This window comes from Anabrus simplex, chromosome 1, assembly GCF_040414725.1.
Source record: "Anabrus simplex isolate iqAnaSimp1 chromosome 1, ASM4041472v1, whole genome shotgun sequence".
Taxonomy (NCBI): Eukaryota; Metazoa; Arthropoda; class Insecta; order Orthoptera; family Tettigoniidae; genus Anabrus; species Anabrus simplex.
Genome location: NC_090265.1, coordinates 852,957,029 through 852,983,070, shown reverse-complemented (window position 1 = coordinate 852,983,070; position 26,042 = coordinate 852,957,029). Strand labels below are relative to the sequence as shown.

General features: G+C 39.7%; 1 long non-coding RNA gene across 2 annotated transcripts; it reads right to left on the bottom strand.

Moving 5' to 3' along the window:
- Positions 1-6,091: 6,091 nt before the first annotated feature.
- On the bottom strand, positions 6,092-12,546 carry LOC137496985 (uncharacterized). 2 transcript variants are annotated; one of them, XR_011017566.1, is made up of 2 exons: positions 11,571-12,546; positions 6,092-7,173 (listed from the first exon to the last, which is right to left on the bottom strand). It is a non-coding gene; the product is annotated as an uncharacterized lncRNA (long non-coding RNA). The 2 variants fall into 2 exon arrangements; XR_011017567.1 differs by having other exon boundaries at positions 6,092-7,170.
- Between the last annotated feature and the right edge of the window lie 13,496 nt (positions 12,547-26,042).

Genomic DNA, 26,042 nt, shown 5'->3' with positions numbered 1-26,042 from the left:
TGAGCTTGCATTCGGGAGATAGATACCCACTGTCGGCAGCCCTGAAGATGGTCTTCCCTGGTTTCCAACTTTCACACCAGCCTGTACCTTAATTAAGGCCATGGTTGCTTCCTTCCCACTCCTAGCCCTTCCCTATACCATCGTCTCCATAAGACCTATCTGAGTTAGTGAGACGTAAAGCAAATATAAACCAAAAAAAATGTTTAAAATACGGGATCTCCTTTTGTCGATATTCACGAATCTTGTTATCAGTTAAGTGTTTGTAAATAGGTTACAGTAAATATTTAAAGAATTTAGGGATTACTGATGTTATCCAGTCTGCTGAATGATTTCCCTCATGATCTGTAAATCATACTACAGTTATAGACTGTTGTCACTTGAACATGCCCTGATATTTTCAAGAGCTAAAGAGCAGGGCCTATTATTTAATTATACGTGTCGAATCCAAATGTGTAAATAAATCAAACATGAACCCTATAGTAATATGAACAACATGATAATTTTTAAAGGTTATTAATTTCATGTACTAGTTATTCTTTTTTCTGTTTTATGAAGAGTGTTCTATTATTTTAAGGCATGTGCTGATTTTTATTTTATTTTTGTTTGTTGTGTATTTTGCTGTTTTTATTCAGTTTGTTAAATGATATTTTGTGTGTGCTACGTATCTAAAGGATTTGTGGAATAAAAAATGCAAAATATGTTGAAATTTTATGCATAAGCAAGACAATAACCACAGTCAGCGTTGCCACAGTGAGAATGAAACACGTGGTCATGTCTTGGGTTCCTGTACATTCAATGACACAGTACAGAATGCACATCATCGTATAAGATCTACGATTGCTGATGCCCTAAAAGGAAAGCAATACACAGTCTACAAAGAGGTACACGAATTGTCTCAGGCTGGGTCATGCTGCCGGATTGAGATGATAGCCATACTACCAGGCTTAAGTAATGGGTACCGGTACATAACAGACCCCACAATTATAACCTAGGCATTGATTTCCACAAACAGTAATGTGACATATATGAACCTACAATTCTATATTACACTGAGAAATTTCACCTGGACTCCACGGAGGTACTGAGATTCTTACTTCAACATAGTATGGCCGTTGGCAGGTATTGAGATTGATGATAGAAGCAAGAGCCACCATTACATATTCCACAACTTCTGCAAAATATTTAATTTGGATAACAAATTTATTAAGGATATTGGGTTAGCGACCCTGAAAGGCTCGTTAATGAGAGTCAGAAATCATTTATACTCCTTGTAGTCTCTCTTAGCTATATCTTTCTTACAAGGAGTTCCTCATGGGTTTAAAATATTGATATTTTTACTGAGTAACAGGATATATAGTATACGAATCCTTTATTGACAATATATTTTATACTTTGTAGTGGGGCCGATGACCTCGATGTTAGGCCCCTTTAAACAACAAGCATCATCATCATCATCATCATACTTTATAGTTGTCAATTCACTTTTTACACAAGGTTTGTCTTTTTGGCAACCTCCAAATGGTGGAAGCAGAAATAAATTCAATATTACTACGGTCTTGATTCGTGTACAATTGTTGCATACATGCTAGTCTGTGTCTTTTATTATTAATTTAGGACCTGGAAATGGTTATATTTTCCCTGAGGATTGCAATGAGACATTAACAGACACTGAGTATTAATGTGAAAGAACACACAGACTAACATTTCACGGTCCACTTTTACCGCTTCAGACCTCTGGTTATTGCCCAGTATAACTTCTGCGTGGCATTTGATTTAAAATTTGTAACACAGAAATTTTAGTTTCTGAACCGACGAGAATTTCCATACGGATCTTCTGCTTCCTATTGACACACTTTAAAATATATTATTTTTGATGTATCTAATTAACATCTGTTCTTAATGTGTTATCCTGAGTTGTAGGAATAAAAACAACCTCAAAAGGTGTATTTATGCATGTATAATGTAAGTTAATGCATGAATTTCATGCTATGACCTCCTCAGCAAGCTGAATGCAATACGCGCATGGACATCTCTTCCCCAGTTACATTCTACTGTGCACCGTGCAGCCAGCGCCTTGGTACTACCTGTTGAATTACAGCCGTGTTCACTTTTGGTGTTTATTAGGTAACATAGCAAACATAATTACCTACTTGTTTATTACAATAGTTAGTTTTAAAAAGTGAATAAGTAAAGCACAAAAAGGAAGTTATCAAGCTCATCAGGGTCTTTTTCCCCACTAATTCTCCCAAGCCTGTTCCCTAGCAGTAGTTTCACTAGATAGTAGATAGGGACAGTGGGAATCTTGTTAATCAATTCATGCGCGTCACTATTTAGGTGACAAGGCATTTGGCTAGAAACATTTATTATTTTCTTCAATTTTTTTTTACAAATTTAGAATAAAACAGATCCATGACTGGTTTAATGGGCCAGTTCCAATACATATTTTGATCTTCTGTTTATACAAACTGTCTAATGGTCACAAAATTTGATCTTGAAGTGCCAACGGTTGAAGTAGGGTCTTCCTCCAGACGGTGCCTTGGTCTGGTCACGTCTTCACAGCTCCAGGAAAGGTGCTGTCATCTTCTTCTGTTACAGCTGACCCTAAGGGAGAAGGTGGTCTGCAGGAGTCAGCTGTAATAAGTGATGACCCGAGGGTCAAAATACATGTTAGTTTATAAGAATAACCCCAGAGTAACTACTACCATCTGGCTACACTGCAGCAATCTGGGTATTTCTTGACTAGGTCAAAGGCTTTCCAGCCTACATCTCCATCACATCCTTGTACTCCTCTTCTAAGTCTAGTACAAGAAATTTTCGTGTGACAGCTTCATCCACAAGATGGTAAAGGGCTTTCGTGTCTTCAGTGGGGATGCCGTTGCTCTCAAGGTAGACCCTGCCCACAGCCTTCTCCATTGGGTACAAAATGTCACTTGCCTTGAGGGCAGTGGTAAAGAAGTAGGGGGACTAGAAATAATAATATTGCATTAAAAGTTACTCGCATGTGTTCAGCACTCCATTTTGAATATTTTCAGGTCCCGAAAACAAGGTTTAAAGGGGAATTAATAATTTTGTTGGCCATAATATGCCATATACACACCCACACCATATTTTGTGTGCACGCCATGTTGAAAACAAAGATATTAAGGAACGGACTGTTCATACAATGAAAGCACTGTACAATTAACGAAGCATGGAAGATACAGTACCAAGATGTAAAATATCTCTCTTCAGTTTGTAGAGAATTCAATTCAGTTTACATCATTAAGAAAATGGGAAACCATGGAAAACCATCTTCAGGGCTGCCGACAGTGGGGTTCAAACCCACTATCTCCCCGATGCGGGCTCACAGCTGGGCGTTCCTAACCGCACAGCCAACTCGCCCGGTAGGGCACTTTCCAATAAGTTCTTCTCAGAAAATTATTCAGAACACTCCAGAAATTTTCAACATTATTATTATGCACTCCTGTAACAGGGTCAACGAAATGGCGTGAATTATTTACACGATGATGAACATACCCTAAATTTCCCAGTCCACGATACGCTCTCCATTCATCAGTGTAAATCGTTGACCCTGGGAGTACATACTGTTGAATAACGGGAATCGAATTAGCTCTATTCCTCCTAACCACATATATCACCATACCACGTCTGAGTTGGGTGTCGTAAATACCCAATACCGATCTTTCCCGCACTATATGACCTCTGTGGTATTTCCTTCTGGCAACTAAAGATTCATCAATTTGTACAGTCACACCAGGTCCACCGAACTGAAAATTTTGCACATCCTGAATTAGCTTCTATGAACAAATGTCCCTATAGAATGTATAATATTGAATAACACTAATTTTTGAAATACCGGTCAAAGACACTGAGGCCGAAACACTTAAATGAATGCACCAATAAAACATAATTTCAATAATTTTATGCAGAGGTACGTGGGCATTTTCAAAAAATGTCCCTAAAAACACAGATTTCTTACGCCGGCACTGTGGACGAACACAGGTATACCCGAATTTACTCGTCGCGTTCTTCCATAATTTCATTTGTTTCTGACAATGACTACATTCCCCAAGCTGTGGCAACAAATGCATACACTGCAATTCTTCAATTATAGCTTTATCTTCCTTATTGAGGAACATATGCAGATCACTTGCTGTTGCAATTCCCTCCATTGTACAGCACTGGGTACCTATATTCCCAAATAGAAGACTTCAAATACATACTAAAACAAAAGAATCCTTATATCCCTCTCAGAACAATAACATCATATAATTCACTAAAAATGAACCCCTAATGGTCTTACCACAATCCCACCCTAACATATGCACACACATGGTCAAGACACTACCCTCACCTAACCAACTCAGACCATCCCTCTTTCCATACCATCCTAGAGAATTAATACCCCTCCACAGCTCTAAACTGGGGGCTTGTGCCCCCAGACCCCCCTTCCCTTCTCCCCGTATAACTCCTCTAATTTAGTAGCTGTAACTTACCTTTGCAAATTCAGGCCAAGCTCTGTCATGAGAACAGTAGCCCCCTTTGGGGGCCACACTCCCTTCGAGAGGCTCTTAACTATCGCTGCGGCGCATACTGCCCGCACGGCAAGAAAAAATATAATTAAGTATTATCTGCACACTTTTTATTGATAGATTTCCGTCCGGGGTGAGGAGTAAGGAGGGAGCTCTCGCGGTACCGATAGTACTGCCAACTGAATGAAAATGAAATCGGAATTGAATCGATATGTATTTGCTACAATTTTATTCAGTTGAATTCTCAGATACATCACTCTCACAATCGTCACTGCTCTCTACTGTACTATTAATTATAATATCGTCCAGGGCTATTTCCATGACACCGTCGTGCCTCCAGTAGTCTTCTTCCCGTTCGTGCACCTTTCTGCAGTACCCTTTCCAATCTTCGGCAGATACCGAGTTGAATGCCTGGATGGTTAGTCGTCGTAGGTTTCCTGCTGACACGTCTCCCGTTATATTGTGTCCTCTGAACTTGCGTTTTATTTTTGCCCATGCCAATTCCATGGCGTTCAAGATCACAGTGTATGGGGGAAGACGAAGGACGATGTGACCGTGTTCAGCAGCCATGACGTCAACAGCATAACTTGTTTCAGGAGGCCTGTTTTCCTGAACTAATCTATACAGGGCCTCTTTCCTTTGATTTGTGTCGCAGACAATGCCTTTCCCCTGTATCCACTGGACCATTGTCACTCGTGTATCATACCTCGATGGTATTTTATCCACCTGTCGAGAATGGTATGGTGCATAATCCATCACTATCACAGATGCAGGAGGCAAATTAGGGAGCACAGATGTTTTGAACTATTTCTCAAAATTATGGGCATTCATTTGGCCATGGTAATCGCCTTGGGTACTTCTGGCTTCAAATATTAATTGTGCTTCACTAATGAACCCTTTCTCAGATCCAACACTTGCAATGATTAGCCATTTCGAAGAGGATCCCCATGCTGTAACACCCACAACATCTTGTCCTCTCTGCCAGTACTTTCCAGTTGTTATATTATTGTCAATCTAGGACTCGTCCAAGTAAAACACTTCCTTGCCTTCTTCCCTAGCATGTTTAATTTGGACGTGGAATCGTGCTCGCCAATCAACGACGTCTGCCCGCTCCAGCAATAACGCACGTTTTGGACCTTCTTCCACACAAAACCCATACCTTTCAACACTTTTCGGAGAGATGTTGGGCTCCACTTCCATTTAATTTCGTTCTGCAGCATAGGGATCAATTTCTTCAGAGTAGGCACCACTTTTTGGACGGTATAGAAGTGTTCGATGGTGTCCCTTATCACTCGTTTTTCGCGATCGTCCAGTTCTATCTTCCCGAGCGTTCTCTTCCTACGAGAAAGAGGAGAACATCATATAACACTAGCACATGACAACCTACTAGTATCCATAATTATATTAGTTTGAACAGATTAGGTAGACTGGTTAGACAGACCTGCCTCTTTTTACCAGGTGTGGGTGGTGAATCGCCGGGGTGAAAAGCAGTAAATGCCTTAATCCTATGAATAGTGGCCACGGATTTTCCCGTATACGCGGCAGCACGTTGGATAGACTTGTTTCCATCGCACAGCACTTTGTGATGTGTGCTATTATTTTACGTCCCTCGCTATGTATAAGCCTTGATGGTCATTTCCGTTTAGGAGTACCTGGTGGTTCCTGTGATGTACTAGGATTATTTTCTGCACTCATGTCACCATCTAACCTGTATGGTGGCTTTGTTATGTAAACAACACCGGTACGTAAAGTGTACGCCAGATGTTGCACGGCGATGCGTACTCGATTCATAGTTTGTGTTCAAAGGTTGCCAATACGAATCTCGAAGATTGCCGAGGTCGACCTATTCAGCACTAGGGTGTAAATCTATCCAGAAAAGGTGCGCAGATAATAGCTGTAACCTATCTTTGCAAAATCCAGGCCAAGCTCTGTCATGAGAATAACATCTTTGCATTGTAACTTCCATGCTTTGCTGTAAAGTCAAAGTAACCAGTCTATTCCATAACAGCTCTGGAAACAAAGATGGCTATCATGAATACATCCTCATACTTCATATGTGCAACTGTTACCAATATTACCCACAAAATCACTAAGAATGCAACATTTCAAGACCTAAATATTCAAAATGGAGTCCTGAACACATATGAGTAATTTTCAATGCAATATTATTATTATTATTTCCAGTCCCCTACTTCTTTACCGGAGCCCCCTTGGGATGCATAAACCGCACCAAAAATGACAGTTTCGTATGGACAATTTGTGGTTTCTCCAGGTGGCCTAGTTGATGGACCCGCTCTATTTTTTGCACAACATCCCAAAGTCGATGTCAGCACAGGATGCTGCTTGGCTGCTCAAATCGTCAGCGGTGGTAGAAACTTCTTCTTCTTCTTCCTTCTTCTCCATAGATATTGTGGAAGTGGATGCTCCACCAATGATCCTGCCAACGGACTCCTGCTGCTGCCGCCTCGTCCTCTCCCGGTGCCACTTGGAAACAAACACCCGGTTCCTGCCTTTGTCAACGGCGTCCTCCCTGACGAACCTCAATGGTGTCGGGGTGGTGCCCACACCATCCACCTGAAGGCCCAGTAGATTTGACCTCCATGCTGAAGTGTATTTGTCGCTATCTTTCCGCATAGACCTGCTGGCAGAGAAAACACCATCATGACCAGATCGTTGGTGCTCAGCCATGTTGCTCTGGTTCTTACAACAACCAGAAGAAATAAAACATTAGAAACAGAGTATAACTCAATCCTCCTGATGACATGGGGAATATCATATTTCTCTTTATGCTATAGGAACAATGGAGAGAGTCCCATGTTCTCATGAGACTACGGTTTCCACAAGACGTACAGAATCATCTTTGACCACAATTAGTTCGGGGAAATATCTACCTGACCTAAACGTGAGAATGGATGTATCTTGAAAGGCATATCCTTGCTCATGTATATAGTGCGCCTAAGGAGGGTGTTGATGGCATCGTGCCTTGCGATACGCTGAAAGGGCATACCGGGATATTGTTGCAGTACGTGGGTGATGGTTTACCTCCTCCTACACGTTGCATATCTACACATCGCCCCCTTCCCAGTGACGTAAGGCACTGCTTTGGTAGGCAATAGACCTATCCATAGTTGGATAACGTGGATATAGTTGCTTCCAGTCCAGGACGAGGGTGGATTTATAATCCATTTACTACCCTCCAAAGGGAGAAAATTGATGAAGTTTGTTGTCCCAGAACCTTTTGGGGGTCATTTCTAAAGCTCCAGTTATAACCTGCAGCTTATGCAGAAGCTTTTTCCCTGAGGTGGTATTCAGGGCTTCGCTGATAAATTTCTTCGCCTTGCATCTACAACATCATTAACCTATTGTGGTATGTACGCTCAATTTGTAGTCTGAATTGGGGCATGCATGTATGAAGTTGTGGTAATGATGGGCAGATGAAGTGTGGCCTTAACGATCTTGCAAATCACCCTGTGACAGTCAGTTTTGCAGCTGTAATATCCATATTATGCAGCCTATGGTAAGGATGAGGTATGAGGTACTGCTCCAGGATCCTGATCTTGCCACAGTTTAAGGGGGGCTTTCTTCAATCTGGTCAAATTTTCCTCCAGGTTTGCTGATGTTATTACCTGGGGTCCCTTATGGTTACACAACTGACCCAGATACTTCAGTTGAGACTCAACAGCACGAGCGGGGATCTTCTTGCCATTTATATTGAGTCTTGACTTTGTTTCCACATAAGTTTAGCACTCTCTGTGCCAGGGACTCTCGGGCAGCTGGTATGCTCTGCGTTTCTGGGCATTGCAAGCCATATTTTTCTCTTGAAGGAAAGTCTCCAGCAGGGCCAAATGACCCTTCATCGCAACTAGATCTCCCATGAACAAGACAATGTCATCTGCAAATGTACATGTTCAAAGATCTCCCCTCATCTCTGATACTCGATGGGTGAATTTGTCAAGTACCAAATTGAAGAGTGGTCACCCTGCCATACTCCCCTGTTGACGTGAATTTTGACAGATCTTTTGCCTCTGCACTCCAGGCTCGTTTGGACATCATCATACATTGCTTTAATATACGCAATGGTATCTCCATCGATGCAGCATGCATGGCAAGCATCTAATATAGACTCAAAGCATACTTTGTCGGGAAGATCCACACTGACGAGCAACATTGGGATCCCAGTTCCACAATGCTCACTATAATTGTTTCCAGGATGGTGGGGTTAGCTATTGTCCCCCTCATCCTGGTGAACCCTATCTGGGATTGATGCAGATTACTCACGCCCTCCAGCCTGCTGTTAATGTTTTTATTAAAAAGTCACAAAACCATGCTGGAGATGGTAATTGGTCTCCTCCCTTAGGTAAAATGATTGTCCTGTTTTCACGAAATATAGATGGAATGCGTTTCCATTCCCAGATTACACTGAAAAGTTCTGCGAGGTCAAACAGTTTGACTCATTGCAGGTCATCCCTAATAATCCCATCTGCTGAACTGTCTTTTAGCTTGTTTAGAAAATACTTGATATCCTCATACTTTATTGGTCAAATCGATATCTTCCTCACCATTAGTAGCTATGCCGCGAGTTTCAGGAACTGCAAAGATGCTTTCATACTCCCTTTGAAACTCCTCCATTGACGGCACCATTTCATCAGTAACCTCCGACTGCTCTTCTAATATATTGGAGGCTATTGTGCCAGACTTTCAATAGAGGTTCTGAGTTCTCCTATCATCTGCAGCCCTTCTCTCTTTGTCTTTCCATTACCATGTTGTCACTTGTGCTTCCTTGCTCTCCTCTGGGGTTGAGATGTTCCTGACTTAATGCCAGCAGTGAAGATATTTATCTTCCTTTCAATTACGCTGGCATACCCATTTCCCAAGATTAGATGAATTATTTCCCTTATTGGAGGGGTTACCTTGGGCCAGAGATCCTCAAGGAACTTATATATTTCTGGTCTATTGATATGTTCCAGTGAGACATCTTCAAGTAAGGAAGAGAATAGGTAGAGTGCCTCCTGGTCAACTGCGGCATCTTTAAATCTTTCTACTGCCTCTTCCCGTTTTCTTGCAATAGGTCAAGGTACCGCCTCGTTTTGTTCCATTTCCTTACCCCTTCAACGGGTTGCCCAGTTACATGGGCAAGCGCTTCGTTAATGACCGATTGAGCGGTAGTGAATTCAAGGTCCACCATCCATTCAAGTTCTTCCGTGGAGTACTGTTCTCAAGCTGTTACCTTTTGCTGCTGGCCAAGCTGCTGATCCTCCTGGTTATAAATGCCAGCATGTGCCCTTTTCATATGCTGCCTTAAAACTTGCATAACTCGTGTAGTCACAGCCACATGAGGGCTAGGTACAACGGTATCTGCCATCCTCATTGGACATGTTGGTTGCACTGCGAATCTGACCGCACCAAAAGGTCAACACCGCACACTCTGCGGCATAAGGATTGACACAGTAATTTTGTTAGTGTGCATTTGCATTAGTATACTTAAGTATCAACAGAGTTCCTTGAAGGGACACTACTTTTACTGTAGCCTATTTTCTTTTGTTGAAGTTCATTTCATGTTCATAAAAGCATGGTGTTTTGTTAAAGAAGTGATATAGTAGTGGCATTATTCTACTGCACACGTGTTCATAGGAGAGTTGAGCGTGTTCAGCCCCTAAAAAAAAAAGAGCCTTTAATTTTGTACTTCGTTGCTTATGGCAACCTTAAATAAGTTTTTTTCCTGGTGCATGGTGATTACAATACATGTTGGTTTGCCATTTTATGTAAATGCCAAGTTGAACCCACTCAATTATGTATGTCCTTATATGAAAGAATATATACAAAGTATTGCACGGAGTACTGTAGTTATGAACATATAATGTAGCATACACCCCTCCAGGCTTACACTGCCTGATAATGTCCTGGGCTAGTGCACGTATCAACTTTGTTTAATGCACGCGGAACTGTAAGTCAGCTTGTGACCTTGACATGCCTGGTACAGATACAGGGTCAAAAAGGGAACGATAGAGAAATCTGACAGGTGAAGCTATGGACTGACAAAATATGTTGAAGATGCCACTGAAATAAGTAAGCGAGTGAGCATGTCCAGTGACTACTTGCCGGATGTTGTCCTGGAGGAAACGAACCATCCCCAGACATGAAGCCATCTTGGGGTGGGCCACTGTATGGGACTACACCCAGCCAAAGTTTCTTTCCGACACTATTAGAAATTTGGATACCTTAACATGGATGGTGGTGGCTGGTTATCTATCCACTTGCGTACTTGCCAGGAACTCCATAGTTAGGTCTCTCTTGGTTTGATCAGAGAGATTCTCACGACACCATGTCTCCATGGTTGTGGTAGGCTGCCGATCTGGATTCCAGCAACAGGGAAGGCCAAATGTTGGGTCCTACACGCTTTGTCTTGGATACTATTTTGGTAACACAAACATACACATCAAGCGACTAGCAGTAGATGTCCCCGATTTCAGATACTATTTCAGGGTAAAAATTTAGTGTACTCATTCCAGTTTATAACACACAGCTTTGCTAAGAAATATATATGAATTATACCTTGAAATGCTTGCAGAAGAGAGATGTGTTCATTCATTACCAATGCCAGGAATCCGCCCAGCCTGTCCAAAGAGGTACATTTACTTTTATAACCTAATGAAATATTTCACGCACCATTGACCATTAGCTGGCCTGATACAAGCACAGCCATTGGCCGACATGACGTCATTCCCAGAATTCTGAACTCGCTTCTTCCATTACCAACCCATGCAAAATAAGAACACTGTTACCTCGCACGCCAAGGAAAAAAAATGTAATTTAGTAGCTGTAACCTATCTCTGCAAATCCAGGCTTAGCTTTGTCATGAGAACAGTGTCTCCCTTTGGGAGCCTTCGCGAGGCTCTTAACTATCGCCGCAGCTCACACTGCGCGCACGACAAGGAAAAAATGTAATTTAGTAGCTGTAACCTATCTTTGCAAATCCAGCCCAAGCTGTAACCTCATATATAAAAGTAAACGTAATGTAATGAATTTTTTAATACCTACCTTAATGCATGGGAGGGTAGAGTTCTCCGGCAGCTCGGAAGAAATGGTGCACTCTCTCTGGTAAGGGGAAAATACTTTTAAACAGGAATTCAGCCAAATAACCTACAAAATATCCCTTTTTTCTTCCGAATGCAGGGATGGAATAGCTCCCGTGTTTAAGGTGACGCCACCTATTTTCAATATTTTGAGCGGGGACGGAAACCCCACCACCCGACATTTGACGCTTGTTGGCCCTGTTCACTTTTCCGGTCCTCCAAGAATCAATAAACACTGAGGTGAACAAATCCCTCGTCCTCTTTAACAATCATACGCTTTCCAGCAGTCTGATATGATGATGGATCCAGGTAATATTCACTCTTGAATTACCACTAGCAGGGTCTGTTTGTCTCTTATCTATTGGAACAAAAAAATTCTTGCAATTGTCCCTTTCTACTACCCCGAAGAGCCACTGTCCTGTAATTGTTCTTCCACGGTGATATTTAGATTCCCCAAATTTACTCTCGTCAATTTCAACGATCACTCCGCCCCTCCTATTTTTCTTCTTGTTTCTGTCCACCCACGCTACACACACCTCACGGCAGAAGCTCCTCCAGTCAATAATAGTCTGATTCGTAATGCCCGGCTCCAAATAAAGAAGAGGGGTTTGCGGCTTACTTAAAAAGCACCACAAAATAGAATAGAACTCTATTTGGTACAATGAAAGGCGTGACTTTTCAAACAAAAAGTGTTCTTTCTGCCACTCACGCTCCACGTGCACTTCACCCCTTCGAGTCCATTGCACCAGAAAATAATGTCATTTCTCAATACACTTCATATCGTGAGCCCTCCACACTTCTCACAGTTCCTCTCACTCGTTAACAACCCGTGCCGTTGATAATCGTCCAATATCTCCTCCAAACCAAATAGAATGCCAAACGACTAAATGAAATGAACTAATTTTCAATTCGCAACCTCCACATAAAGCCATGGCGTTGCCTACGAGATACACAAGGCCGGGAAGTACAGCACACCAAAGTGAATGAGTACCAAAGCCTACTAGATACTAGAAGGCCTGGACAGAGAGCCAATTTCTTGCATTAAAAGCGGGTAATAGTTTTTCTCCTTTCCACCGCTAGGTTCGCGTTTATGTTCTGTTGTTTGGCATGAATTCTATGATTACGTGTGTTACTGCAACATGTTATAAGAGAAGAAATTACATATTAAACATCGTTTTCTAACATGAAATATGAAGAGTTTTGTCCCTTTTTTAATTTATTTGGTCTCACGATTTGCAATATATGGATGGTTGCTGAGATGCACTTAACATTTGTTTAGTTATGTGCTTCCAAATTACCGTCAAGGTGGTGGTGGTGATTATTGTTTTAACCCTGTACTGCATGAATTACTTTTCGTTTTCGTTTGGTGAAGAAAATTTCAAGCTTTAATGTTCAACATACGTTCAGTGTATTAGATGTACCGGCAATTCTTAACTGGGGCTAATAGCTTAACACCCATATGTGATGTGGATTGCCATAGTTGAATATATATACTATTTTTCACGAATTAACGCTAAGCTTTTAACATTCGAATATTACTACCTACTGGCCATGGGTACGTACTGAATGGCGCAAGAACCGTAGGTCGGTAATGTCTTTGAGGTTGAGCCAGAGGTACTCCTGAAGCCTGTGGTAATGTGATGGGGAGGGCCCAGGTAAAATAAACGGTGGTTGGTTCGCGTGGATGTTGACGGGGTGGAAGGAGTACCTTTGGTTGTAGGGCTGTTTTGTCTTATGTTATGTAAAAAAAAAAAAAAAAAAAAAAAAAAAAAGGCATCACTGAGATATGTGTTTAATTGATTGTACAGTTGAAGGTGTGTCGTAAAACTACCTCTGTCTACAATATTTATCCATTTATACAGATGAAAAGTTATTTGTTGCCTAAAGGCAACAGTATGCAGTAGAGGGTTAAGAGGAAGTACAACTAGGCAACCATCCTCTATATAACACTAATCAGAGAGAGAAACTGGAAGGGACCAGACACTTGCGCAAATGAAAGTATCGGCCAGAGGAAGACAAGGGCCACAAAAGGCGTGAAAATGAACGACTCCCTACCCCTCGGAAACCTAATAGCGTCGAGGTCGGCAAAGAACCAGAGTTGACCAAGGAAGGTCGGATATGATAGATGAAAGTGAGGTGCCTGGCACAAGTAAGTAGAAGAAATGGCAGGACTCAGCTAAGGGTCCCGTGGTCGCCAACCCACGATCCAAATTTCAGAGCCCTTGGGTCCAATTGCCGTCAAGTTTCTCTTTCAATCCTGTAGGTTAAGGTGGTTTATTGTTGCGTGCATAACTGCACATCTGACACAGCGGAAAAATGTACACAAACGTCAATTTTCATTTTTTCCTATAGATCCGAGTTTAGGGGACAAATGGAGGCTTGCTATTTCTCGACAGGGCAGCAGGAAAGGATCTCTTTGGGTTCCTAATGATAACTCCAGAATATGTAGCTTGCACTTTGTTGAATCAGATTACAGTGTAAGTACTGTGAGGGGAATTCTGCTCCCCGACAAAGTGCCGACGCAAATTCGTCTTCTTCTTAAAAATGTATTAATATTTACAACGCGGGCGTTAGGATATCTCGGAAAATGTAACCTTGTCCGAAAGCTGATATTCCTTACAGCTCCAAAGTTTAAAGAGACGTTTCAGTGCCGCGACTGTGATCAAGCACACATCACATACGTTATGCTTACAACATTATTCATGCCTGTTCGTGATACTAATGCAAAGAAAGTGACTAGAGACTGTGATTTATTAAACAAATTCAAGAGCAAGCCTCTGAGCAGAAATGTGTTGAAATTATAGAAATAGGGAAAATCGTGTGAGTACTTCTATCAAGTACAGTAGAGACAATACGCGACACTTGCGGATTTCGCCTTGCTAAAATGGGAGCAAATTCGACGGTGGCGCTCCTAGTGACTTGACCTGAACAAATCGCGCTAAATTCAAATATCAATGGAAATGTATATACGGAAATGGTTAAATAAATTACGTCTAGAAAGAAAGTGGTATTGAGATATTGACTTCGAAGTTGCTAAAGCAATTCTGGATAAATGAATGAATAACTATTTAAAAGATTATTATTCAAAGACTGAAAATAGATACATAAACAAGATATGAAATGGGCTGCTGTGAAATGACTTGATCTTTCATTTATGCATTACTTTTTTAGCTTTAGCATTCCTGCCTGAACTTTTACGGTTGGATTTGTCTTTTTTCTCATTTAAAAACCATTGTATGATCACATTAAGACACTTGTCAATAAAAATATCGGCACATTCCTTGCACACATGATGCAATGAATTAACATTTAAAAGCTGGACAATTTTCCTCTTAACATGAAGCCTACTAACAGAAAGAAAATCTATAAAATTCCTTCTTTAATCTGAGAAGAGGGATTAAAGAAAAGTATGAAAATGTTGTCGATAGTGATGCTTTGAGGAATATTTACGTACAATTAGAGTAAAAATGTAATATACCCTTGGCCGTATAGTCGAGGATTTTTAAAGTCGCTGGCCTGGAAATGATCTGAACAGAACTTATAATTCTTATATAAGCGTAACGTCCCTTCTTTCTTGTACACCTTATCCAAATCACTTCTGTGACATTTCAAAACCCACAGATCACACCTACAACAACACATCGGTATTGAAGGTTAACTGCTGCACTATGCCAGTTATAATATGGGTCGAGCAGGTCAAAAGATTATAAAGTACTATAAAAATCTCTGTCACTGGAAGAATATATATGCAAACACAATATTACTTGCATGTTCTTGTCACGAGAGAACCAGAAGAACGACCGCGCATTTTTCTCTACTTCGTAATTACTGCAGCCAAACACAGCTCATACCTTTCCGCTCATGTTGAGAGGAGATATCAAGGAATGACACACGCTACTATTTAATTATGTCAACTCACTGAAAATGCATAAATAACACAAAAAACTTCACACAAAAATACACGTGCTCTTATGAGAGAATCAGTACTGTTCAGGTCTATCCGATAGAGTGAGTTCCAATAGCTGTTCCTCGATATCTCGCTCATTGTCGCGTATTGTCTCTACTGTATTTGCTTCTATTTAGGCCTACTTCCCTATTCTTTATTCTTGTGTGATAATCAAGTGCTAAATGAAAGAATTGTATGAAGTATAGTGTGTCTAAGTTGCTTATATCTGATTCAGACCGGTCACAATGATAATAAAATGTAGTATTTCGCGTTATTGTATGAATCTTCAATATAAGGATATAGACAGAACATGAGAACAACAGAACATAAACGCGATCCAAGCGGCCATTGCCTGAACTACTTTGTTCGCCCAGAAATGTGTCGGCTTGTCCAGGCCTTCTATTATAGCGTAGGCAACGACTAAACTCGTTCTCGAGATACTTCCGGCAAGTGCCACTAGAGTTCTCTTTACTGATCTGTCTCGCCCGCTCGTTGCAACACGTTCGAATATGAAAAACTATAAAAATTCACTAAAACTAGTAATTTCAGAAAGCAGCAAACAGATATGAGATCAAAGATAGACTAAGAGCAATTGTTTCACTTATTTTCTACAACGTATTTCTTACAATATGCTTAAATAAAATAAGTAATTCACGAAAGAAGCAGAGAAATCTAATAGGGAGTTTGTCACTTCTTACCGATTCCTTTAATTGTGCCTCAGAGTATCCGGTAAGCGGATCGAGATTGCGGTCATAAATAACTTCGGGTTTAATCGCCCTTTCACCAATTATCAGCGATCCAATCTTTACCTCCGCACATCTGATATTTTGACATTCGTATAGAAGCCGCTGTGTGGTGAGCGATGTTATGCCCGTTACGCAAATATTTAGCGGCGTTTCACCGTATTTATCTTTTTTCTTCCCGTAAAATTAAATTTGTGTTCGCCTCTATGGTGTAGTGGATAGTGTGATTAGCTGTCACTCCCGGAGGTCCGGGTTCGATTCCCGGCTCTGCCACGAAATTTGAAAAGAGGTACGAGGGTTGAAACGGAGTCCACTCAGCCTCGGGAGCTCAACTGAGTAGAGGTGGGTTCGATTCCCACCTCAGCCATCCTGGAAGTGTTTTTTCGTGGTTTCCCAATTCTCCTCCAGGCAAATGCCGCGATAGTACCTAACTTAAGACCACGGCCGCTTCATTCCCTCTTCCCTGCCTGTCCTTTCCAATCTTTCCATCCCTCCACAAAGTCCCTGTTCAGCATAGCAGGTGAGGCTGCCTGGGCGAGGTACTGGTCATCCTCCCCAGCTGTATCCCCCGACCCAAAGTCTGGTGCTCCAGGACACCACCCTTGAGGCGGTAGAGGTGGGATCCCTCGCTGAGTCCGAGGGAAAAACCGACCCTGGAGGGTAAACGGATGAAGAAAGAAGAAGAAAATTAAATTCGTTCTAACAGGAATAAAGCTTCTAAATGACCAATTTTAGCATGCTTTTTAAGTTGGTTTGCTTTTTATTTCTTGGTCAAGTTCAGATACCGTAAAACTTTTTTTTTCTGATTTCATTAACCGTATCCTACTTATCAATTTATAGATTGCATTTCTGTAATCTGGTATTTAATTTTCTCATCCGTATATGTTTTTTAGATTTAACAGAGATACTCGTAGACTTTCCTTGATATATAAACGAGACTTGTACTCTTTTTTCGTTAATGGCTGACGTATGAAGATATGATATGTTCATCGTTATCTGAATCGGAACTTTTACTAAATTTTGAAGGACCGGGCGAGTTGGGCGTGCGGTTAGGGGCGCGCGGCTGTCAGCTTGCATTGGGAGATAGTGAGTTCGAATCCCACTCTCGACAGCCCTGAAGATTTTCCGTGGTTTCCCATTTTCACACCAGGCAAATGCTGGGGCTGTACCTTAATTAAGGCCACGGTCGCTTCCTTCCCGATCCTAGGCTTTTCCTATCCCATCGTCGCCATAAGACCTATCTGTGTCGGTGCGACGTAAAGCCACTAGCAAAAACAATTGATGGCAATACATCATTTTTGGGAGCTGGACGCTTCCTGCGTTTGACATTTTCCTGCTTGTGAGAAGGATACACAATGAAAACAGAAGGAAGTTTGATTGATGTGCTTACACTGAAATCTGTTTTATGAGAAGAATTGCTAGGTACCTAAAGAGATCCTACTATATCACCTTGCCTATAAATAGTTTGCTTCTATTTCTTCCTTAAACCGCACTCGGAAGGGAAACTATGGAACGTCAATTTTCATGCTGTTTTAGTGTCATTCGAAATACAGAGGGGTACACAACAGTGCACATTCTTCTCAACCTCACATATACTCACCGACAGAAACAATATTCACAATAAATTGCACAAAATCAACACATCATCACAATTACTCCGCATATCACAATGTTAAAGTCCACCAAGAACAGAACGAAAACCCGACATCTAACGGCCAAACCGTGAACACGGTCGGGCCGCTTTTTCAGCGTTAAATTAGTACCTATGTCCAGCGCCTCCTAGAGAACAAGGCCTGGCAATACGAATGAGAGTAGCTGATGACGTATGTTGAAGGAGGCCCATGCCAGTAACTCAACTTGTTGCCGCTTGGTGTATGAGGACGCGTTTCCCTGTTATGTGTGTTTTTCATCGATTATATTAATGTTAATCGAGTCTTGTGTGTTAACACTCGCTTAATATTCCTTATTCCTTAGTTCAGTTAAAGGTGATAGTACTTATAAATTGTTAATATTGATAAATTGTGTTTAAAGTGCCGGCATGGCCACCACGTGAGGTTAGAACTGAGTTTATTTTTAGTGGTGTGTTGTGAATTGCGATCACTGTTTTTCAAATTATGAATAACGATGCTTCAGAAATGCAGTGTTCCAAATTGTAAGGGCAATTATCGCACTGGCCCTAAAGTGAGTGTTTTCTCGTTTCCAACTGACGACACTCCGAGGTAGCTTAAGTGGTCACGAGCTATTCGCCGAGATGATTTTGTTCCTTCCAAAAATGCAAAAGTAAGTCTTAGTTATTAGTGTATTATATGTGATTTTAATCACTTAAGTTGTGGAATGGTCCTTGAAATGGAGCCCTGTGTTGTAGGTGTGCGAGCTCCATTTCAAATCTCATGAGGTTGAAAGGACGACCAGCATGTATGATGAGAGAAATGGGAAATTATTGACTGCACCTTTATCTCATCCAAGGCTTGTGAAAGGTTTGTGGATAGGTCTCTTATATCTTTGCTCTTTATGAATGAAATAGTAGATTTTAGGGTGATTTATATCTTACTGATTTAAACATTTACTGTATTGAACTGACCAGTTATTACATTTAGTTTGGGATGTGCTGAGTATTCACATTACTTCATAGGACTACTGTTGTGGGTATAGTGATATTATGGGAAAACTTATAGGGCCTAAATTATGAAGGCATGTAAGGTATTGGCTTTCAAGTATTCCTTCTGTGCTGGACCCTTAACTGCAAGTGATGCAGTTCTGTTTATTATATCGCATGAGGGAAAATACCCCTTAGTGTGGGTTAATATTTTTAGTTCAGGCTAGACAGCAATGTTATTGTGTTTATTGCAATTATGTTAGGTTCTGTATAATTATTATAAGTTCAACGATTTTCTCTGTCTCCTTGTGTGCTATTCATTTTATATTAAAATCAACACAAGTGCTCCATCACTCAAAATTGTGGTAATTGTACTATTTGTTTTGCAATAATTATCTATATATATAAAGTAACTTGTCCTGACTGATTCATTATCGCTGAGCCAAAACTACTGGACATACAGAAATGAAATTTTGGGGATACATTCATATTAACATGTAGGTGCTCGCTAAGAGAGGATTTTTGAATATTCCGTCGCTAAAGGGGTGAAAGGGGGGTTGAAATTTTAAAACGAGTGTATCTATATCTCAAAACTTTAAAAGTTTACAGATATAAAAATTTGGTATTTAGAATCTTCTTTAAAAATAAGGAAATGCGTATTTTTTGTTTTTAGAAAATCCCAATAGGAGGGGTGAAAAAGGGTGAAAAAGGGGTTGAATGCCTTTAATCAGGATACCGGTACTCATATCTAAGAAACTGAACATATTACAGACCTGAAAATTTGTACTTTTGATCTCTTTTAAAAATAAAGAAACATGAATTTTTTGTTTTCGGAAAATCAAATTAATGGGAGGGTGAAAAGGGGGTAAATTTTTAAAATTAGTGTATCTATATTTAAAAATTTTGAAAGTTTACAGATGTAAAAAATTGGTATTTAGTATCTTCATTAAAAAAGCACGTATTTTTTTGTTTTCGGAAAATCCCAATAGGAGGGATGAAAATGGGTGAAAAACGGGTTGAATGCCTTTAATGAGGATACATATATCTCAGAAACTGAATATATTACACACCTGAAAATTGGTGTTTGGGATCTCCTTTAAAAATAAAGAAATACGTATTTTTTGTTTTTGGAAAACCCAATTAATGGGGGTGAAAAGGGGGTGAATTTTTAAAATACCTGTATCTATATCTCAAAACTTTAAAATTCTGCACATGTAAAAATTGATATTTAGAATCTCCTTCAAAAATAAAGGAACACGTAAGTTTTTGTGTTCTGTAAATCCCAATAGGAGGGATGTAAAAGGGTGAATAATGGGTTGAATGCCTTTAATGAGGATACATATATCTCAGAAACTGTAGATATTACAGAACTGAAAATTTGTATATGGGATCTTCTTTAAAAATAAAGAAACACGTGTTTTTTGTTTTTGGAAAATCCAATTAATGGCGGTTAAACAGGAGTGACAAATTCGGGTGAATTTTTTGAAAGATTATATCTACAGAATGCCTGAGAAACGTAAAATGTTACAGACGTAAAAAGTGGTATTTGGAATCTCCTGTAAATGTAAAGAAACATAGGTGATTTGTTTTTGGAAACTCCACTTAAGGGGAACTAAAAAGGGGGTGAAATTTTAAAATGAGAATTTGTACAGTATATCTCAGAAAACTTAACATGTCACAGAAGTGAAAAAATGGTATTTTTTATCTCTATTAAAAATCAATTAACGTGTATTTTTAGTTTTCCGAAATACCACTTGGGTGGAAGGGGGCGGTAAAAGTGTCTGAAAATGGTGTTGAATTATTTTAATTAGGCTACTGATATTTCAAGAATGAAGATGTTACAGACGTGAAATTTAGTATTTGGAATCTGCTTTAAAAGTAAAGAAACACGTATTCTCTGAAAATCCAATGAAGATGGGGGAGGTGAAAGAATTGAAAAATTAATTGACTTAATTGTATGAGAATACTTTCATCTAATAAAAACTAAAGTTGTTACAGACATGAAAATTTGTATTTGTATCTCCTTTAAAACAAAGAAAAACGCGTTTTGGGGGAAATCATCTTGGGGGCGGGAGTAAAATGGAGTTGAATTCCTTTCATGAGGACACAGAAATCAAAAACTGAAGAAGTTAGAGTCGTGATAATTGGTATTTAGAAGATCCTTTACTATTAAAGAAACAAATCTTTTGAAGGAAAATTCACTTGGGGGTGGGGGAGGAGTGTGAAAAGGAGTGAAATAAAGTGAATTATTTTATGGGGATACTTATATCCCAAAGCTGAAGGTAATAGACGTGAACATTGGTGTTTGAAATCTTCTTTACACATAGGGAAACATGCCTTCTTTTAATTTTTTGTGGGGGTGGCGGTGGGGTGTAAAAGGAGGTGAGTCCAGTTGATTTTACTGTTCATAATGTACTTATAACGAGCTTCCGTTGCTCAGGTGGCTGCGCGCCGGCCTCTCACAGCTCGGTCCCGTGGTTCAAATCCCGGTCACTCCACGTGACATTCGTGATGGACAAAACGGAGGCGAGACAGATTTTATCCGAATACTTCGGTTTTTCCTGTCATCATACATTCCAGCACACTGTCCAATATCATTTCTTTTCATTTGTCATTCATTATCCATTGCCTCAAAGGAGTGCGACAGGCTTCGGCAGCCGGCACAATTCCAATTGTCGCCGCTACATGGGGGCTTTATTCATTCCATTCCTGAACCTATCGAATGACTGGAAACAGGCTGTAGATATTCGATGTACTTATTCTGATCATAAACTGATTATTTTTAATCTTTCCTGGGTTCGTTTTCAAGAGCCGTCTTTTGCTTCGGAGAACGTTCTTAGATTACAGTAGATTCTCCTGGCATATAAATAAAAATTTAAACACCTTTGAAATAAACGATAGGAATGAGATTGACCGTCCAATTGTTCACCTCTATAATAAGGTCAATAATACACGGAAGTATGTCATTCGTATCGCCAGAAATCCCGCACACTTGCCTACGCGCGACAATGGTGCTGGTCACAATGTCAACAATGACAATGGCAGCAGATGTAATGTACCGCCAAGTAGCGGTCTTGCATCTTGCTATGGGGTCCAGAACATCTATAATAATAATAATAATACTAACAATAATAATAATAATAATAATAATAACAACAACAATAATAATAATAATAATAATAATAATAATAATAATAATAATAATAATAATAATAATAATAATATTCTGGACCGTCGCCAAATGTGCGGACCGCGCTGGAAACGGGTTCTGGACGGGTAATGACTAAGAATGCAGTCCGGCCGCGGGTTCAGTACCGCCAAGGCATCCAAGACGAAACCACGCCGAATCTCCTGAAGGATTTGATTCATATTAAAAATGCTTATAGGAGAAGATGGCAAAGATTTAGGGACACAACTGACCGGGTGGAATACCTGGACCTAGCCCGGGAAGTACGAAATCGATTCCTGGAAAGAAAGATTGAAAAATGGGAGGAAACTTGCCGTAATCTATTAGAAAACGAGTCAGATCGCGAAATTTGGCGGACTCTCTCAGAAAACCAGTCAGATCGCAAATTTCGGCTGATTATCTATAAAACAATAAGCATTCAATTATAAATTTCAGTATAATACCGTAGCGAAGCACGGGTATCTTGCTAGTCATCCAATACAAGAATTGCTTATGCTGGGGTGGGTGTGTAGGTTCCAGAAACTCCTACGTGGTATGGGTATGGTATTACTAAACTTGTGGAATACTTCAATGTGTAAGCTGAAGGGGTTGTATTTTAATATTGTACATGCCATATTATTTATTATGTTGATAATGTGACAATATTTAGAAGTTTATTGAACTATTCTTTAATTTTTTGGGCAACAAGGTCTCTGTATCTACAGTATGCACTTCTTGACACATTGACAAATTTAGTAGCTCTGTTTTCCATAGTATTTTCTTTAGAAGAGAACACAGTAATAACACTAGAGCACTTTTATTTTATCATATTTATTGCCAGGTGTTATGTTTTCAGGGAGTGATGTTACATTTGAGAGGGCACCTTTTATGTTAAACAGGTATTTTGTCATTTAACAAATACTGTTCATTACCTTGGTGGCACATATCCTACAAAATCATTAACCATCCTTTCCTTTCGTCTGTGGTAAGCTGAGGCTTTCTAATTTTTTTTTAGTACATAACTATTATTAATCACAGAGTTGATGGATCTCTATGAATTCCATTCAAAGGGAATGTGTAAACTCTGAATTCAGGGCTAATCACTGTAAGTTCCTTCAGTAGTAAACATTCCTGTTTGAGAAATTGTGAATTCAATTATGAATTTTCTCTTCCAGCATTATAGCCTATTCACACTGTGGTTATGAATTTCCTCTTGGAGAAAGTATTCCTTCCTGCTTTTGTTATGTAATGAATCTAACATGCATCTGTGAAAAATTGGGGATTAATTACTTAACTGATCTCATGTGTGTCATATCTATATAATGCAGCTGGTTCATAAAGCATGAAATGAGTAGTCCATTGTGTGTTCTGCTACTTTTTTAATGTAATGGCAGGGATGCAAGTTCTTAATATGGTTTCTTAGTATTTTAACAATTAATGTTCATAGAGATTTCCTTTTATATTTTCTTATATCATGTCAACCTCATGTCCATTTCAATTTTAAGCAACCTGGTGAAGTTAAATTGAAAATAATTTCAGCAAATGTCTGGGTGAAGGTCAGTTCAAATGTTATAAGAATTGGCATGCTACTTTTCAAATTTAAGAATTTCAATTTTTCCCCTGTTCTGGTTATTTGAATCAGGGTCCAAAATCATATAAGTACATTTATATACACTAGGGAATGCGAATATAATTTTGATGACTTGATGAACAAACTATTGTTGGCATGTACTGTAATCATTCTCTTTGCATAACAGCCAAATTGTGTGAGCTCTTCACCCCCTTAATGTATGTGAGGCTTCTATTGTAAAAAAATGTTTACCTGTTTTCATGACGGACAACACTGAGCATTACAGCTTGTATGTTCCTGGACTGCTACTAATATACTGTAAGTAAAGTAGTTTATACGTTATTATTTTTATTTAATAGCTTTTTCTGTACTTACATTTTTTTAATCTTTTATCTTTCATCAGCAAGTTCAGTTTTGTAAAAGCTTTTTTTTTTGCTAGTGGCTTTACGTCGCACCGACACAGAGAGGTCTTATGGCGAGTTTTGTAAAAAGAACTGATCATTTTTGACTCTTAAATATACGGAAGAAAGTGTCATATAGACATATTATTAAAGTTGTTCATTATTAAGACTCTTAAAAAATCTTCTTTGCATTTTTAATTGTTCTTTCTAATTATTACGCTATATTACTCATTTCGCTTCCGATATGCGCGTCTACGAGAAGGAATATTCGTAGAATGCACTTTAACCAGCGTATTTTTCAATTTTCGTAAGGAATTAGCTTCATCTACTATCCACTCGCGCTGAGCCAACACCTCCTAGATATAAGGCCTCACAACCGTTCTGGGAATATACTGTGACGTCAACATCGGCAGGCAAGCTTGAACCTTTTCAGTAATAACACAGCAATGAGTTTGGCCATGTAATGCTGAAATTAAAAGAGTTTTAATTCGTTTAATGGTGCCAATTGCTAATACCGTTGTACATAATGGTACTGATGTGTTGGGTACTCAACTGTAAGGAAAAAATGCGACAGTGATAACGAAGTGCATGCATTAAGTTTCCGAAAGACGAGGTTATGCGGCAGATTTGTTTACGTGCAATTCCAAGACAAGACTACTGCTTTACTAATAACTCAGTGGTGAGTAACTATTATTATTACATTCTCACACAATCATAATGAGCATAGGCCTATGACGTATTTAACTACACGCAACAGCTGGTGATATGTAGGCATATTTACTCTTCAATGATATAAGGTTATGTTAGCTCACAATCATGGAACGGTATAATTTTCAACGGTATAATTTTATTATTATTATTATTATTGTTATTATTATTCGCATTAAAACATACCACCTACAAGAGCTGCTAGTGTAGGCCGATTCACTCCGTAAATGCATTAATTTCGCTCACGGTGATACATTATTTTAAGGTATGCCACAGACATTTCAAAGTCGGTGATATTTTATGGGAAGTAACTGGTACTGATCGTCAGGAAAAACTTTTAACTACTCCTCTTCCAAGACCATGACTGCCCATCATATTTATCGTCACATTCTGGCTGGTGAAGAGAAGAAGCAGGCAAAAAAGTAGAACAGAAAGAGAAGCAATAAACAGAGCCGTGAAGATAGTACATATCTCATACACAGAATTCCAGTCCACAATCTTACACAGCCGAAAAGTACAATAAACACGTAAGTAATTTTTCTGTAAGTCGATACATCAAGGCAACCATACTACATAGCATATGTAATCATCTAATAGGACATGACCTTTATTCTAAACGGGTTTTATTAAACTATAAAATATTTTTAATGTACATGTGAACAAAATTACTAATACAAATGCGGTATATTCTTTAGTTACAAAACATCATAGCTGCGTTACAAGGAATGAGTGTAACAATGTGTAGAAAGATTCAAGAATAAGTTAATTCTCGTCCTAGTTGGTGAATTGAACACCGAGGATGATGTCCCCACAGTTATTTTAATAGTCGCAGTTAAAACATTTTTTACTTCATAAAGGAGTATGTGTATGATTTTCTTGTTATTTGTTCAACCTTCTGCCTGATATCTCCTCATGTTTACAAATTTACTGCCGACCCCGTGGTGAAGGGATATAATGCCTGCCTCTTACTCGGAGGCCCCGAGTTCGATTCGCGGCCAAGTCAGGGATTGTTACCTAGATCTGATGCCTGGTTCGAGGTCGACTCAGCCTACGTGATTACATTTGCGAGCTATCGTACGGTGAGATAGCGGCCCTGGTCTAGAAAGCCAAGAATAACGGCCGAGAGGATTCGTCCTGCCGAACACAAAACACCTCGTAATCTGCAGGCCTTCGGGCTGGGCAGGGCCAAGGCCAAGCATTTCAGGGATGTTGCGCCGTGCGATTTTTACAAATTTATGAGACATAGTAGGAATTTAATGTTGCCACATGTCAGTACTTTTAAAAGAGTAGGCTCCGGTCTGAACGGT